General features: G+C 31.8%; 1 protein-coding gene across 2 annotated transcripts in view; it reads right to left on the bottom strand.

The window, feature by feature from the left end:
* LOC111086552 (latrophilin Cirl-like) overlaps nucleotides 1-5676 on the bottom strand; it is a 106533-nt gene extending 100857 nt beyond the window's left edge. For both annotated transcript variants that reach the window (XM_022389787.1, XM_022389794.1), the window contains exon 1: nucleotides 5088-5676. The gene's annotated coding sequence lies outside the window, so the exon portion shown is untranslated. The remainder of the gene's footprint in view (nucleotides 1-5087) is intronic.
* Nucleotides 5677-16665: the final 10989 nt, after the last annotated feature.

The raw sequence follows: 16665 nt of genomic DNA, 5'->3' as shown, positions 1-16665 counted from the left end.
AATATATATATATATATATATATATATATAAGGTTATCATTATAATGCTAAAAATTATATTTGTAACTTGTAATTATACTAAAACCTGTGCCCCCCAGTGACACAGCGGTATGTCTGCGGACTTACAACGCTAGAATCCGGGTTTCGACACCCGTGGTGAGCAGAGCACAGATAGCCCATTGTGTAGCTTTGTGCTTAATTACAAACTAACACCTGCTGAAATATTTTAAAGTTATTCTTCCACAAAACTTCTGTGTTTCCAATGTGTACAAGTGTGTCACAAAGCGACTAGGATGAGTCAAGTGAAAATAAACCTTGCTTTACGTGAAACTGATACAATGAACTGGTAAATCATACTTTTAGAACACACACATAAAAACGCTTGTAGGGTATCTGTTTAAGTTGTATTTCTAACAAAACTACATAGACTACTAGTTGTATGACTTACAACTACTAGATGCATTCTTATTCTTTACACATGAATCTCTTGATTATATTGAACATCAGGAACCAAGATCTGTAATCATCTATATCACTTTCCTAGTTACGAAGCTATGGGGTGTTCAACCGCATCTGTCTGTCGATAGCCTCTAGAAATAATTCTAGATGAAATTCGTTTTGAGCGTTTGATTTGGATGCTCTTGTTTTGAACGATTTTCAAATCAAGTTCAACAGTATCAAGATACAATTTTGCACGAAATCCACTGGGAGAGTCTGAGTAGGAGGCTCTTGTTTAAAATGATTTTTAAATCAAGTTCGACACTATCAAGATACAACTTTGTACGAAATCCTTTGGGAGAGTCTGAGTCGGAGGCTCTTGTTTAAAATGATTTTTAAATCAAGTTCGACACTCTCAAGATGCAACTTTACACGAAATCCACTGGGAGTGTCTGAGTTGGAGGCTCTTGTTTAAAATGATTTTCAAATCAAGTTCGACAGTCTCATGAAATACGTTGGAAGCGTCTGAGTAGGAAGCAATTTTTCTAAATGCTTTTTAATCAAGTCCGAAAGTCTCTAGATACAATTGCATGAAATTCTTTTTTAATGCATGAGCTGGAAGCTTTAGTTTTGAATGATCTTTAAATCAAGTTCGACAGTCTCAATATACAACTCTGTATGAAATTAGTTTTGAGTGCCTGAGTTGGAGGACCCTTGTTTCGAATGGGTTTTATTTTTAATCAAGTTCAGCAATCAAATAAACCAGGCAATACCAGGTAATGCTCCTTGGTCAAATTACTTTGAAGTAAGGCTTCTTGATCAAATGACTTTGAAAATTATTAATTTTTTGAAACAAATCATAACATTCAGATATTCTACTTTTTCAGGGTTAATGACCACTTATATGCCTTGTATGCAACTTAATATAGAATATACATCGATATATCCATACAACTTGTGTATATTTAACAGACAAACTGTTTTTCGCAAACATTATCAAAAACTAAGATATTTGGAAAACCTTGAAATATAATGTAGAATTCAGAGAAAATACTCACTTATGCATTTATCTGACTTATAATTCGTTATTTATTTTCATCCTTGATTTTAGCAGCTAACAGTTAATAAAAGGTTAATCTACCCTCCTGCAATCCAAACGTATAATGAACGTTTTGAAACTTTATTATTTACTCCCTGCTTTCTCGTGTCAACAAGGCCCTTTGTGCGAATACCAACTAAAACATTGTAGAAACTAAGCTAATTAGCTTACCGATCGAAATTTGTAATTGTAATAGTCATATGATAACAATGATTAAATATTTAGTGCTTAAAATGAGCAAACGATAATATTTCTTATTCACACTGTTTACTGGATACGCTCAGAAAAAGATATTTAGCGTATAATTTTTCTGAAACAGCGGTATTGTATATCTTTCGACTGAAGTTCGATTTTTAAGATTTTCAGTAGCTCAGTTTTAACAGACTTCAAAATAATAATGAAATAAATGAGACAGATGCTTCGAAAAATGAAATTACATTTTAGTAAAACTGTGAAATTATGCACGCTCAAGTTTTAATAGTGAAAATATTAATTCTTTATTTCTCATATCGTTAAATTGCACTTCTTGTGCCCACAATCCTTGAACAAACAGTCTTAATATCTCATATCATCAAACTTATCTCCTTGAACAAACAATTTTAATATCTCATATCATCAAACTTATCTCCTTGAACAAACAATCTTAATATCTCATATCAACAAATGTAGCTCCTTGTACAAACAATTTTAATATCTCATATCAACAAATGTAGCTCCTTATACAAACAATTTTAATATCTCATATCATCAAACGTAGCTCCTTGTACAAACAATCTTAATATCTCATATCAACAAACTTAGCTCCTTGTACAAACAATCTTAATATATCATATCATCAGACGTTGCTCCTTGTACAAACAATCTTAATATCTCATATCATCAAATTTATTTCCTTGAACAAACAATCTTAATATCTCATATCAACAAACTTAGCTCCTTGAACAAACAATCTTAATATCTCGTATCATCAAACGTAGCTCCTTGTACAAACAAACTTAACATCTCATATCATCAAACGTAGCTCCTTGTACAAACAATCTTAATATCTCATATCAACAAACTTAGCTCCTTGTACAAACAATCTTAATATCTCATATCAACAAACTCAGCTTCTTGAACAAACAATCTTAATATCTCATATCATCAAACGTAGCTCCTTGTACAAACAATCTTAATATCTCATATCAACAAACTTAGTTCCTTCTACCCAGAAATTTGCTTAACTTCTGATACTCACAATCCTGACTTATACCGTCAATTTTGGCTCCTCTTAATTTTGAACCTCATATTCTCTACACTTTTCCTTCATATGACAGATGTAATTCATTTTTCACACATAAGTCACGAAATATCCACGTATGCAAATATTCCTTTGAGATATGTATGTTAATTTGAACATTTTTCATTTGTTTCCTTAGCGTTTAACAACGTTTCGTTCTTTGTATAATTTAATCATGACTGTCATATTAAAGTACAAACGACAGAAACAACAACAAAAATCCAGATCTAGCTTTGAAATGTATGCATACTCTATCTACTGACGTTTCAAGCTAAAAACAATAAATTAAACTCACATTAAGGGTTAACACGTCCTGTGGAAAATTCGTCTGTTTGTGAAACCATGCGCATGTATGTTTATCGTTATTTTGATATCAATACATATAAAATAGATAGATAAATCAAACAACATTAAAAGCAAATCTAAAACATAAATCTGGTGTTTCAATATTTACTTAAAGAAACGTTAGTTATCTATCAACTGTTTAGTAAAATATGCCTTTAACAACATGTAAGCCGTTGTCGTCTATCAACCTGTTAGTATAATATTCTCCTTACATTCACGCTTGTACATGTTCCTTGCTGAAATATAAACATTTACTTGCATATGTTTGTAAATTCTCGTAATAAATATTTCATATTTTGTTTCTATACGCTTAAATCTAAGGTGCGTGACCTTATTCTTCCAGAACTTTTGATGCAGTGATATGGAATGCTATTAACTATGTGAGGTTATTATAGCGTGAGGATATAATACAAATAAACTTGTACATATAGTTCTGATATTTCTGAAAATTAATCGTCTTGCAACCGTGATTGTTCCACGTCAGATGTAACATGAACGCAAATTCATCGAAAACCATGATGATTCTGATAGTTTACATATAGGTGGGTAGATACATAATAAGCTGTGGCTGTTGAGGGGGTTAAAACCTCGAATTCTTGAGTTATAATCTTACAAATTTACCACTGAGAAACCGGAGGAAGGGAGCGAGCGTGTTTCGTCCAGCGGCAAGCGTGTCGTACTGAGGAGATGCGGGTTTCTACTTCATGTCCCGTATAAAATTACACTCCAAACTCTGGAGCAGTATACGCATTACATTGGAGACTGAATATAATACTATTATTTCATCAGGGAAGAGCAACCCCAAGAATTTGGCTGTGGATGCCTTCCCTTTCTTGTATATCAGTTAAAAATGAGAGACGGATAGCGTAAAGAGCCCTTGGGCAACTTTACGTGAATATCCAAATATAAACAGAATTATTGGGGTAACAAGCAGGTAGACAGAGAGATAGGATAGAAGTAATAACAGATAGTAACTAAAATATAATACATTATTTACAATTATTCTATCGTATGCATTGTTGTGTGTTTTTTTATAGCAGTGTAATTTCTTGCAGTCTTGCATGCAACTCTTAACCTAACGCCGTTTATTTTACGCTATTACACATTACATGAAGTTCTTACAATTTATTACATGATAAAAACATTGGTTTCCGAAGCTGATATATACATATATATGTATGTGTATTTATTTATCTATAATGGGTAAGTACACCTGAATAATCAATTATGGTTCTTTTTACAGTACTCCTCGGTGTCCCAGCGGTAAGTATGGAACCTTCTAACACTAAAACTCGGGTTTCGATACCCGCGGTTGACAGAGCTTTGTGCTAAACAATAAACATAAAAAACTTTTCACATAGACACACTTATGCTGTAGTTTCGTAGTTGTCAATCACTGCTGTCTCTTGAATACTTTGAATTTGTTCATATGTTTATATATGTAGAATTCAAAGGCTTTATTATGTTTGTATTCAACAGTAACGCTTCACATTCCATTGCCAGTTTGTGCTAAAGTTTCTCTCTAAAGACTTAACATAAAATAAATCGGTTTTTATCATTCTCTTTTTGAACGTAATGAAAAGTGAGATTTTAAGCTACAGTTATTAGAGAAAAATGCATTTGATCAGATGTCGTTCTTAAATCTGAATCGAGATATCAATCAGCAAACAGTAGGAAATTTGTTAGTAGCATTTGATAGTTCTCAAAACACATTTCGGCAAAATACAAAAAACAGTATCTAGTTGATATTAAGTACAATATTCATTACATATTTCGATTTGAACGTTATACTTCTACAGACACTTAAATGTGCTACTCACAACATTTTCTAATAATACTATTCATTTAAACTACAAATAGAAAACATAAAGAAATTCTATTGTAAAACACATGTGTGTTAATATAAATATATACATGTGAACTTACCGGTATGGTGACTTTAATACAATTCTTTTGTAAAGAATATGTTATCGTATCTTCCATCCAGAGAAAATGATACTGAGACAATCTCAACTCGTAGTTCTATTCTTTTCCGGTAGGATCATCCAGTTCATTGTAAATTTGTCATTTTAACATCAGTTATTGAAAAGATAGAAGTAAAAAACCTCAGGACAAAGTTGATGCGCCTGGAAACGAGAATTTTAAAGTTTTAAAAGTATAGTATTATCGCCTTGAGATATTTTTTTTATGGCTATAGTAAATTAATTTCAGGTCATTAAATTAAAATATCGGTTATAAAACAAGTGCCTAAACCAACACTTGTTTGTTACAAGTACTCTCTTACGCTCCTTCAGTTAATGGGAAAATTATGGCTAAAACTGAAACAGACTTCTGATTAGAAGATTTATCATGTTGTTCCAGAGAGAAATAAGGTTTAAGGGCTACAGATTTATCATACTGTTTCGAAAAGAAATAAAGTCTACAGAATAATCATACACGTATGAGTCAGAATGCCTGATTTATCATGGTAAATTATCAACACTATGCTTCTCACATGTGGAACAACAGTATGTTCTTCTTGGATGCAGGGAGCGATCTTTCTGACACACTTGGCAGCAAATCGTCTAATAGTCAGTCAGGTATCCGGTGTCCTCCCTTATTGGTTGAGACTGCCTTAACTCTGGTTTTGCCTGCGCCATCTGTAGGCTGTATCATGAGTTTTAAAAAAAACTGATAATGCAGAATTAGAAACGTGTTATGTGAAAGGGAGCTTTTCTTTTACGAGGGTAGAATAGAAAAAAAAATAGCATTCGACAAATCTACAGATTATTAATAAATGATAGAAAATAAAGCAATTAGATAAAAAGTTATGAAAATCAACATTTTGGTTTCTAAATACAAAGTTATTTCTGTGTTCTTAAGACGTTTTACAGAATGTTTTTAATATCTAAACGATTCAAATCGTATCAGATATGTTAAAATGATATGAATCTTATTTCATAAATTAATTCATGTGAACCTGTTTTCAATCTTCTATATGTAAGTAAAATGTGGTCCTTTCCGGGCGACCATTTAGAATAAATGACCTTTTCAGCATTCTTTACCTTGCAGGGAGAGGTTGTATTTTTAAATATAACACAATCTTAAGGAATAAAAAATATTCATTATTGATTATCTATTTATCTGTCTGTCTTTATGTCCACCTACTTGTTTGTCTGTTTATTAAATATGTCTGATTGTCTGCTTAGTTATTCCTCTATCTTTCTATTAAACCTGTATGCTTGTCTGTCTATCTATTGTGGTACTGTCTCTTCATCTTCTGTTTATCCATCTACCAGCTCATTGTTATCAACTTGCAACCTTTTCAAAATCATTATAATACAAACATGTCACTCATTTTGTAATAAACTCAGTTTTTATCTTACGTTTAATCTCTTTCAGTCAAAATTAATATAAGATTCGTTTATGTAGTCACTTTGGTTAAGAGTCTAAGCATGCACATGATTATTACCTTAAAATTCTCGGTATAAGAAAGGTTTTGAGCATACTGAGCTCCATACATGTCACTATAAGTATAAGTGACTCACCATCACCAAATAAAATAAAAACTCGAGCGTTGTGTAAGCCTTTCTACCGGCTGACTTTGATAATCAAGACATCAGTTCATTCGATTTCCCTTGCCACACAGAAAACATTGCTTTTGTTTTTGTCGCTCCCTAGCTATTACCGCTTTTCATACTTCACGTGAAAACCATAATAACAAAAGTCACCGGCCTGCACTGTAACCCCGTAGTTTGAATCGTATTATCGGTGCTAAATCTTCGTCCAAAGTCTATAGAATCTTTGCGAGAGACTTTGATAACAGGTTTATATTTATATAACTACACGCCAATGAAGTGGTGCGTGTCAGGAAGTACCTATCTCTTGGTGTTAAAAGTCAAAACGGAGATACGAAAAAAGAGAAAATAACGACTATATTTCGAAACTTTAGAAATATCATTTGCAGATAGGAAACACACAAACAAAACTTTATAATTTTACCATTTTTCTGTTTTATTTGTAGAAGCAGCTAATAACAAGAGTCAAACTTGAGCTTACCTCCCATGATACAGTGTTAAAAAGCAACTCAAGGGAGAGATCGCTGATTCATGAGAACCGATGATTAGAAAATCAACTCTAAAGATAAATGAATAAGAATAGGTAATTAAATTTGTATTTGTAGCCTATAAAGTGACGCCCCCTGGTGAATCAGTGGTGAGTTTACGGACTTTGAACGTTAAGATCCGGGACTCGAGTTTCCACGGTGGACATAGCGCAAATAGCTCACTGTGTAGCTTTGCGCTAAAAACATCATCAAATAGAAGGTTTGTTTGTTTGTAATCAAGCACAAAGCTACACCATGGGCTATCTGTGCTCTGCCCACCACGGGTATCGAAACCCGGATTCTAGCGATGTAAGTCCGCAGATACCGCTGTGCCACTGGAGGCCAAATAGAAGGTAAGAAAGTACATTGACTACATTGTAATTATGTAAATGTTTTATGTCAGAAAAAGATCAAAATATTATTATTTTTAAACTTTGAAATTTTTAATCAGCAATCTACAAAATGATTTAAAATGTAATAGGTGAATTTAGGTGTAAAGATAAAACTTAACGCTTCATTTATCTAGTTATGGTAATTACAGGTCGTTTAGCGGCAAATTTAATGTTTTAAATTATTGTGCTAAATTATCGCTAATGAGTTAAATGAAATATAGAATGAACGTAAGATTTTAGTCTATAAAGTTTAGAGCTTAGTTTTAGCTTTTCTTTCTTACAAAACGTGACTTTTGTATAACTCTCTGGAAACAGATATCTGAGCAAAATAAAAAGTAATCCTTGCCCTATATAGAATTTCTCTTCCACTAACATCAATTAATCAAATTAACTATGTTCACTAAAATCGCTTTATTAATAAGAGTTTCTTAATCTCTTCAATTAATTACAAATCTCTTTTGTGTACATGAAACACGGCAATATTTAAAATTTGCTATCATAAAGAATGCATGAAAAATACGGAGGTTCAAAGAAAACAAAATTATACTAATTACATTTTTCCAATATGAATATAAGCAGTGATTTGATATATCTAATGGATCTGAGTATTTTTCGGAAAAGATTGAGCATATTAATGAAATATGTTTGATGATAGACAGAATATATATATTTCGTGGCAATTGCTCATTTTGACTCAAACCATTGTCAACATACACTTAAAGTTTACACACAAATGAACCGACATATGCACACAAGTGTAGATATATATATATATACAATACTGTGAGTAGTTGTAGAAACGATGAGGAAAAACGGCATAAAAGACAAATACTACCATTTTTTTGTGTGTCCGAATGAACTGCACTCGAGTGCAGCCGCGTTTTGATAGTTTACGCTGTAATTGGTTGCCATCCAAGTATAATAGGAAGTCATACTATGCCCAGTAGTGACAGTGTGTTCCAGTCATGGCTCTCAGGACTGAAACACTGTATCACAAATGTGCAGAAACCAAAGTTTTGGCGGGATAAATGATACTCCACGCAAACTTTGCGGCAATACTCCACGTTTCAGTGGAAACTGTATCCAAGCTAAAAATGTTGATAATAGAAGTGGTCGACATAAAAAACGAAAACTTCCTGAAAGTGATGTATAGCCTCTCAGGGTGTGTTCGTTACGAGATAGACGACTGTCGAGCAGAGACCTTGCCAACGGCCTTGTTGTAAATAGAGCAGGATATACATTAACACGAAGTGGTCTCAATGGATATGTCGCTGCTCAAAACCCGCTGCGGAGAAGAGGTAACCACACCAAAACGTTGAAGTGGGCACCAGATAACAAACAGTGGAAAGAAAAGCTGGAGACCTGTGCTCTCTCCAGATGAATACAGGTCTGAATTGTTCTGCAAGAATCAATAAAAGTTGTTTTTTTTCCAACAGTAGAAAGGAGAACGGTATCACATTTAATGTAAAACATCTAGATTGAAATGTGGTGGGAACCAATGGAGCTGCAAAGGTGTGGGCGATCTACACCTGACTGCTCGCAAGGGGATTCATCTTCAAAGAAGACAATGATCACAAACATACAACAAATGAGGCAAAACGATATTTTGACAGTAAAAGGCCGATGGAATACTTACAACCGCTGCGAACATTCTTCAAACTGGTAATATTATGTAAAACATGAGGAGGTCAAAGAGCAGCCAAATAAATTGGCCGAATTGCGGGACATTTGGAACAATATTACACAATCATACATTGATAAAGTGTATAGCAGCATGAAAACAAAATTTAATGCTCTGTATCATGCAAAGGGCTTTACTTACAAAATACTAGTGCATTGTAAACCATATTGTTTCTCCATTTGTACTTTCTGTGAAAATGTTTTTTTTGTTTTTTTTTACCGTAGTAAATGTACAAACCACTTGCAAATAATCCTTGTTTGTGACTTTTATATGTTTATAACTTGTATGCTTCTTCAACTATTTCCATTAATGTGTGTGTGTGTGTGCGTGCGTAAAAAACTAATTTGATGAAGCACATTTCAAGAAATCAAAAAGCCACTAATAATACCTTGTTTTAGAGCAAATCCACATTTGGCTGTCTGCTGTGTCCACTACGTGGAATAGGGCCCAGAATTTCAGCTTTGTAAGTCCATAGACTTACCGCTGTCCCTCGCGGTGAAGCCATAGATAATAAAAACTTAACATGGGCAAATAGATTATCAATAAATATATATATCTTATAATGACCTACAAATTATTATTATTGTTCACCTAACGTCAACGAAGAAGTCATTTATGATTGTATAATGTTAAAATACACTAAAATACTATTATTAGTGCTCATTAACATTAATAAAGAAACAATAGGTGATGTTGTACTATCATAACACCAGTTCTCCAGGCATTGCCAAATGCTCCATTTTTAGTGAATATTTGATACTACAGTATTGTGTATTTAACACCAACGAGTCAGTAGTAGTGAACATAAATGAACATCGTTAGTTTTATTCGGCTAATATAAATGTTGTAAATTATCTGCATCAAAACATTGTTGTGTTAAATACGTCGAAATGGAGTTATACACAATTCTAAATAATCCATAACCCGAGGTCTTGTGTGGAGTTTATAAGTAACTTAAAAGTTGTGAATAATTTCAAACCGAAATAAGAAAACTTCCAACGTACCAAAAATACAAAATCATTTTTATGTAATCCAGTATGGAGAATTAAAGTGAAGGAGAATCAACATTATGATTGTCCCTATAGCAACAGGACTGTTCTTAGTTATCACCCCCCCCCCCCAGTGATAAAATTTTGACTAAGGGCTTTTATGAGAGTCAAGTACAATATTGGTTTGTACATTGAATAATTATCTCTAAAATAAAACGATAAAGTAGATTCCCAATTCAAGATCTATATAATAATTTTGTACCTAATACAAACATTAAGTTTGGAAAGCGTTTAAGAATATATAAAATACGACCTTATAACCCGTATTTTCGTTAAATGTACACACTAAGTTATTTCTTTTCTGTTTTTGTTTTTATCGGAAAACTGCCACAAGGAAGAAGCTAAACCGTCTGCTCAGATGATGTAAGTCCGTTTTCAAACTCCACAAAATAAATAGACGTCGAATGAGTTCTTGATCAAAGTGCTGGTATTTCTGTAGTTCTCATGGTTTTAAAATGCAGATTGTGCTCTCATACACTATGAGATTCTTAGAAGGCAGTGTACCGTACAAAAACCTTACAGGCATGATTGTTGGTTCCATCAAGTCTTATATAACTGGAAAAAAGCGAAGTAAGGATTATCGTATAATACTTTCATTCTTCCAAGCGTCATTTGTGTTGGAAAACACAGTGTGTGCAGCTGAAGGAGCAAAAATCCATAACCACTCACTCTTCCCAAGAAGTGTACAAATTCAATTTGATATTTGAAAATTACAGTGAATACAAAATAATGTCATTGAAAAAGTTTGTGTTTATAAAAAAAAATAGAAGAAAGCTGAGCGATGTGACCATGCTGTTGTTTGGTATGTCTAATTTCAAACATTAACGATACTTGAGAAAAGTATTAGTTATCTATATAAATATATCTGGTGACAATGTTTTAAAGCAGACAAAATACTGGTAAGATTTGAGCTAATCAGCAAATTGTTTTTAATAATTATATAAATTATATTCGTATTAATTATCTATATAAATATCTAGTGATAATGTTTTAAAGCAGACAAAATACTGGTTGATTTCTATAATGTCTTAAAGTAACTCCCGATCGTTCCATCACATCAGACCCATAATATAAATGTGTTTCACAAAATATAATTTCATTTTATGTAAGTTGTAGGTTATTAAGGGTCTATTCACAATGCTAATCTTTATTGCTTTCTTCATAACTTAAAAACTGATATTTTCCTGTAGAATATTTAAAAGCTCACAGTAAAATAAAAGAAGAAAATCTATCATGAACAGAGACGTTGTGAGGATGACTTTTGCAGTTCACCATCTTCTCTATATCTTTATGAAAATGAAGTATCACTTATGGGACGCTTAGATTGTAAAAGTGTATAGAATACTTGAATATATGAACAAAAATACAAAAGGAGAAAACTATTCACTACGAAGCTGCAAAATCTTAACAATTTCTGGAATTCGCAGTTATAGGTTATAAGAAGGAATCATAGATGTTTTTATAAACGCATCTTGTACCACATTGTTTTATTCGGAAATTGAGCCTTAGAGAATCATACACTGTTTCATCATGGTCAACATAGTTTTTTCTTAACAATATCAAATGTTTTTTTATGTTTTTTTTTATATTAAAAAGCTAATTTAAGAATAGATTGATTTATTTCGCCTTGTCATAAAATACCAATTTGGATTTATGTTATGTTATTTTCTATATAATATCGCATGTACTGTTTATATTTTAATTTATTTTAAGTTTGAAAAGTTCAAATGAAACTTTATATAAGCCGAAATATAAACTGTTAACGCAAGCTAACTTTTAATGTTATCATCTATAACGACAAGGCAAGGCGATTTAAAACAAAACAATGTTTATATCTTTATATACGTGAGAATATTTAATAAGGAGATGTTTAAACTTAAAATGGTAGTGAAATATATCAATACGTTATTAAAGGTCTAGCATGAATTAAGTTCCCAGTGTAATTAATCTTCAATAATTCACAAAAATACAAATGTGAAGTATATGTTTAAGATATAGCAAACTTACAAACATACGCTAGGTTATGAATATTGTAGGCTCATACTACCTTCATCAAACTCACTAATATAGGCTTAATCTATCTTCCAAATAAATTAACCACTGGTACGTATCATTTTCCTAATAATGTGTGTGTGTGTTTTGTTATTATAGCAAAGCCACATCGGGCTATCTGCTGTGTCCACCAAGGAGAATCGAACCACTGAGTTTAGCGTTGTAAATCCGAAGACTTACAGCTGTCCCACAGGGGGACTTTCTCAACAACATGATGAAAAACCTTGTTGAAACGTTGTACATTTGCTGTTATGTTAAACTTATATTAAAGTTTTTCTTCATTACCCATTCAAGCCGTCTCCAACCATTATTAATCTCAAAGTGGGTTCCTCGTCATCGAATTTTATTCCACTTATATACACTAATTTGTCAATACTTTAACCAAACATAAAATATCCGTTCAATTCAATTTTATTCACATACTAGATAATATGATATGTTCTAAATAAATAATAGACTTAACTACAATCAATCTATACATGAAAAGGATACACACACAAAAAAAGAGGAAAAATGCTTATACAAAGGGTATCATCCCTCTAACATGAAGGAAGTATTAATAATTAAAAAAGAAAATAAGTATATATAAAATACATAAAAGAAGTCACAGCATTTAATATATTTGATACCATTAACTGCCATAATATTTCTTTTAATTAACTATAAAATATTTAAATAAGTTATACATTTAGGAGATAGTTTGTGAAACAAACCTTGTACCTTTTAAAGTCCATTTCTCTTGTATTATTGGGTATTGCGTTCCAAATTTTTACTCCTACATACGTTATTAAATATTGACCTGTTGATTTTGTAGAAAGTGGTACTTGTGAATCAGCATTGATTCTTATATCATGGCAATGTTGTTTTATAAAAGTTTCTGATGAACTTCTTCAACAAGTATTTGCATATATTAAATGTGTATAAATAAAACTATTATATAAAGTTATTAAACATTTCCTATCAATTAGTCGTTTTTATTATTATACCTGTATACCTTACAACAACTTTCATAATAGCTCTTATGTATTCAGACCAATTTAATTTATCTTCAATTATAATACCTAAAAGCTTTTCTAGTGAACATATTTCAAGTAATACTCCATTTGTATAAATATATATTTCTTCCATACTATTAGTTTTCTCATTTTTTATCATGAAAAGGTATAAACTTAGTCTTTTAAAGATTTACGAACAAACCACTTTCACTAAACCAATAATTTAGCTTGTCGAGTAACGAATTAACCATTTCAACTAAATACTTTAAATTATTATTATGAGATCAAACAGAGGTATGACCTGCGATTAAAATTTGCTGTATATCAAATAATAAGACAGGTATATCATTAACATATAATAAAAACATCACAGGTTCCAGAACAAAGCCCTGGAAATACTTTTTGCATTTATTAATTCATCATATTATCGATATTAACTGCTAAGATTCTGTTTTTTAAATAACTCTCCAGTCAATTATACTTTTTACCTCTTTTTCCCATAATGTATATTTTCAGCCATGGCATAGCGACTCATAGAATAGATCTGATTATTTTTTTCAAGTACAAACTTTTAGCTCGTAGCTCCATCTCTTGACCAAGGTGAGATCTAATTACATCCGCTGCTATTGAGGATTCCCTCTTGTTTTAACAATAACGTATGACTTACACAATCAAATGCCTTAGATAAATCTAAAACACTACTATGGCAAATTTATTTTTCTCCGTTTTATCAATAATACTTTTACATAAAACTTAAAAAGCCTGTTGGGTTGACTTTACCTTACGAAACACCATGCTGATATTCAGAATATAAATAAGATTTATCATGAAAATCTCCAAATCTATTGTAAAATGATTTTTCTAATATTTTTGATAATATGCTTAATATAGTTATTGGTCTATAATTACTAATTTGTATTTCATCTCCATTTTTAAATATTTGTATTATTCTTGCCTTTTTCAAATAATCTGTAAATATTAGTTTTTAAATACTAATATTAAATATGTATTGAAATGGAACAGCAACAGACTTGATGATTCATTTATATTTATTGAAGAAATATTGCCCAGTCCAACTGCTTCAGTAGAAATGCAATAAGATATTTTTTTACAATATTAATTATTTCACTTGTAGTTATTGGTTTCCCCAATGTATTTGTCAAATTATCTTTTGAATTATCAAACTTATGTTTATTATCCTTCGGATTAACTTGTTTAACCAATTGTTCTATTCCAATAACAAACAAAAACACATTAAGTGTATTTGCTTTGCTTAGTGAATCTGTTATTCTAACATTATCAACAGGTATATCACCAATAAACTGTTTGGCTTTTGATTAATTCAATAATAAATTATTAACGTAATTCCATTTACTTTCTGAATCACCAAGTGAAAGTAAGATGTAATTAGAATAACGTTTTTTATATTCTTAATAGAAGCTGAAAGTTTATTTCTAAACACAGCATTCTTATTTCTGTCATCATTATCCCCAGATAATTTAGCTTTAAAAGCTAATATATTTTTATTCTCATTTTATTCATGTAATTGTTTATCCAAGATGTATTTTTATTAGTTTTAATACGTTTTGTTCTTCTCGTAGTAAAAAGTGAAATGACTGCCAAACTCGAACCGTTGATCCAATTGCTTATCTATTTAGACTCAATCATTGTGGGATCCACCTAACTTCCTGTTCCAAATTTCATTGAAATTGGTTGAGCTTGGTCTTCACAATAACTTCTAACATCAAACAGATGGACAATTCTGCTTTATATATATAGTTTGTTTGTTTGTTTTTGAATTTCGCGCAAAGCTACACGAGGGCTATCTGCGCTAGCCGTCCCTAATTTAGCAGTGTAAAACTAGAGGGAAGGCAGCTAGTCATCACCACCCACCACCAACTGTTTTACCAACGAATAGTGGGATTGACCGTCACATTATAACGCCCCCACGGCTAAAAGGGCGAGCATGTTTGGTGGGATGCGGATTCGAACCCGCGACCCTCAGATTGTGAGTCGAGCGCCTTATCCACCTGGCCATGCCGGGCCCACCCTGACGGCAATAGAAAAGTGGCATTTTAATAACTCCAGAAAACTTTAAAAAATATATTCATAAGTTTCATTTACATCACTTTTACCATATAAAGTACCCCAATTAATTTTCCTTATACTTGTATTTCAGTGCACTATACTGACATATATGATGTTAAAGTGCTTTGTAGTACGTGTTTTGAAACTATATCGGTTGGATGAAATTTGCCCAAGTTAAAAAACTGATTATAATTTGAATGAGGTGTTTTATACGATAAACATCTTTAAAAACTTACAGATTTGTGAGGCTGAATAAACCACAATTAGAGATAAAATATGACACTGAAATTTTTTTATCTATCTGATCTAAGTAAATAGGCTGTAAAAGTCTTATAAAAAAGATAAGTAATAAAATATATGAATATCAGTAAAAGAAAATTCGATATGTTTCATTCACAAATATATTCACCATGAATCTCGCTGTTAATTCGTACATTAAATATGTGCAATGTATAAAAAATTTATTTTTTTCTAATCAAACACAATAATTCTATCTCGAGTCAGAATACATTTCAGTGTATACGAGCTACCTACAATAAACACATATTATAGATCTGAGGTTATTGAAGTACTAAGATTATACAAGTTTTATCCTGAAGATATCGTCTTAATAAACATTTACAAATTACTACCCTCGTTATACACAATGGGCTATCTGTGCTCTGCCCACCACTGGTATCGAAACCCGGATTCTAGCGTTGTGAGTCCGCAGACATACCGCTGCTCCACTGGGGAGCCGTTATATTATTCTACTAAATATTTATAAAATACGATATTCAGGATATTGCTCTGCTTATTTAGAAAGTACGATAATCATAAACAAAACTGACTCCTCACTTAAAAGCTGTGAATGCGTAATAAGAGTGGTGGTAAAACAGTTGGCGTTGAGTGCTGCTGACTAGCTGCCTCCCATCTGCCTCCCAAAATCAGGACGGCTATGTCAAAGAACCCTTGTATCGCTTTGCTCCAATTTCGGAATCAACCATCTAACTAATCTTACATCCTCCTACTAAATATTTACAAATTATGATTATTAGAAAATTACTAAACCAATGTTTGCAAGGTGCCAACTTTTGGGGATATTTTTCTATTAAATATTTACGGTATAGATAAGTAGCACATAACAATATATATATATATATATATATATATATATATATATA

This window comes from Limulus polyphemus, unplaced genomic scaffold (assembly GCF_000517525.1).
Source record: "Limulus polyphemus unplaced genomic scaffold, Limulus_polyphemus-2.1.2 Scaffold45, whole genome shotgun sequence".
NCBI classification, from domain to species: Eukaryota; Metazoa; Arthropoda; class Merostomata; order Xiphosura; family Limulidae; genus Limulus; species Limulus polyphemus.
Note: the sequence above shows the minus strand (reverse complement) of the source record. Positions and strands in the feature narration are given on the sequence as shown.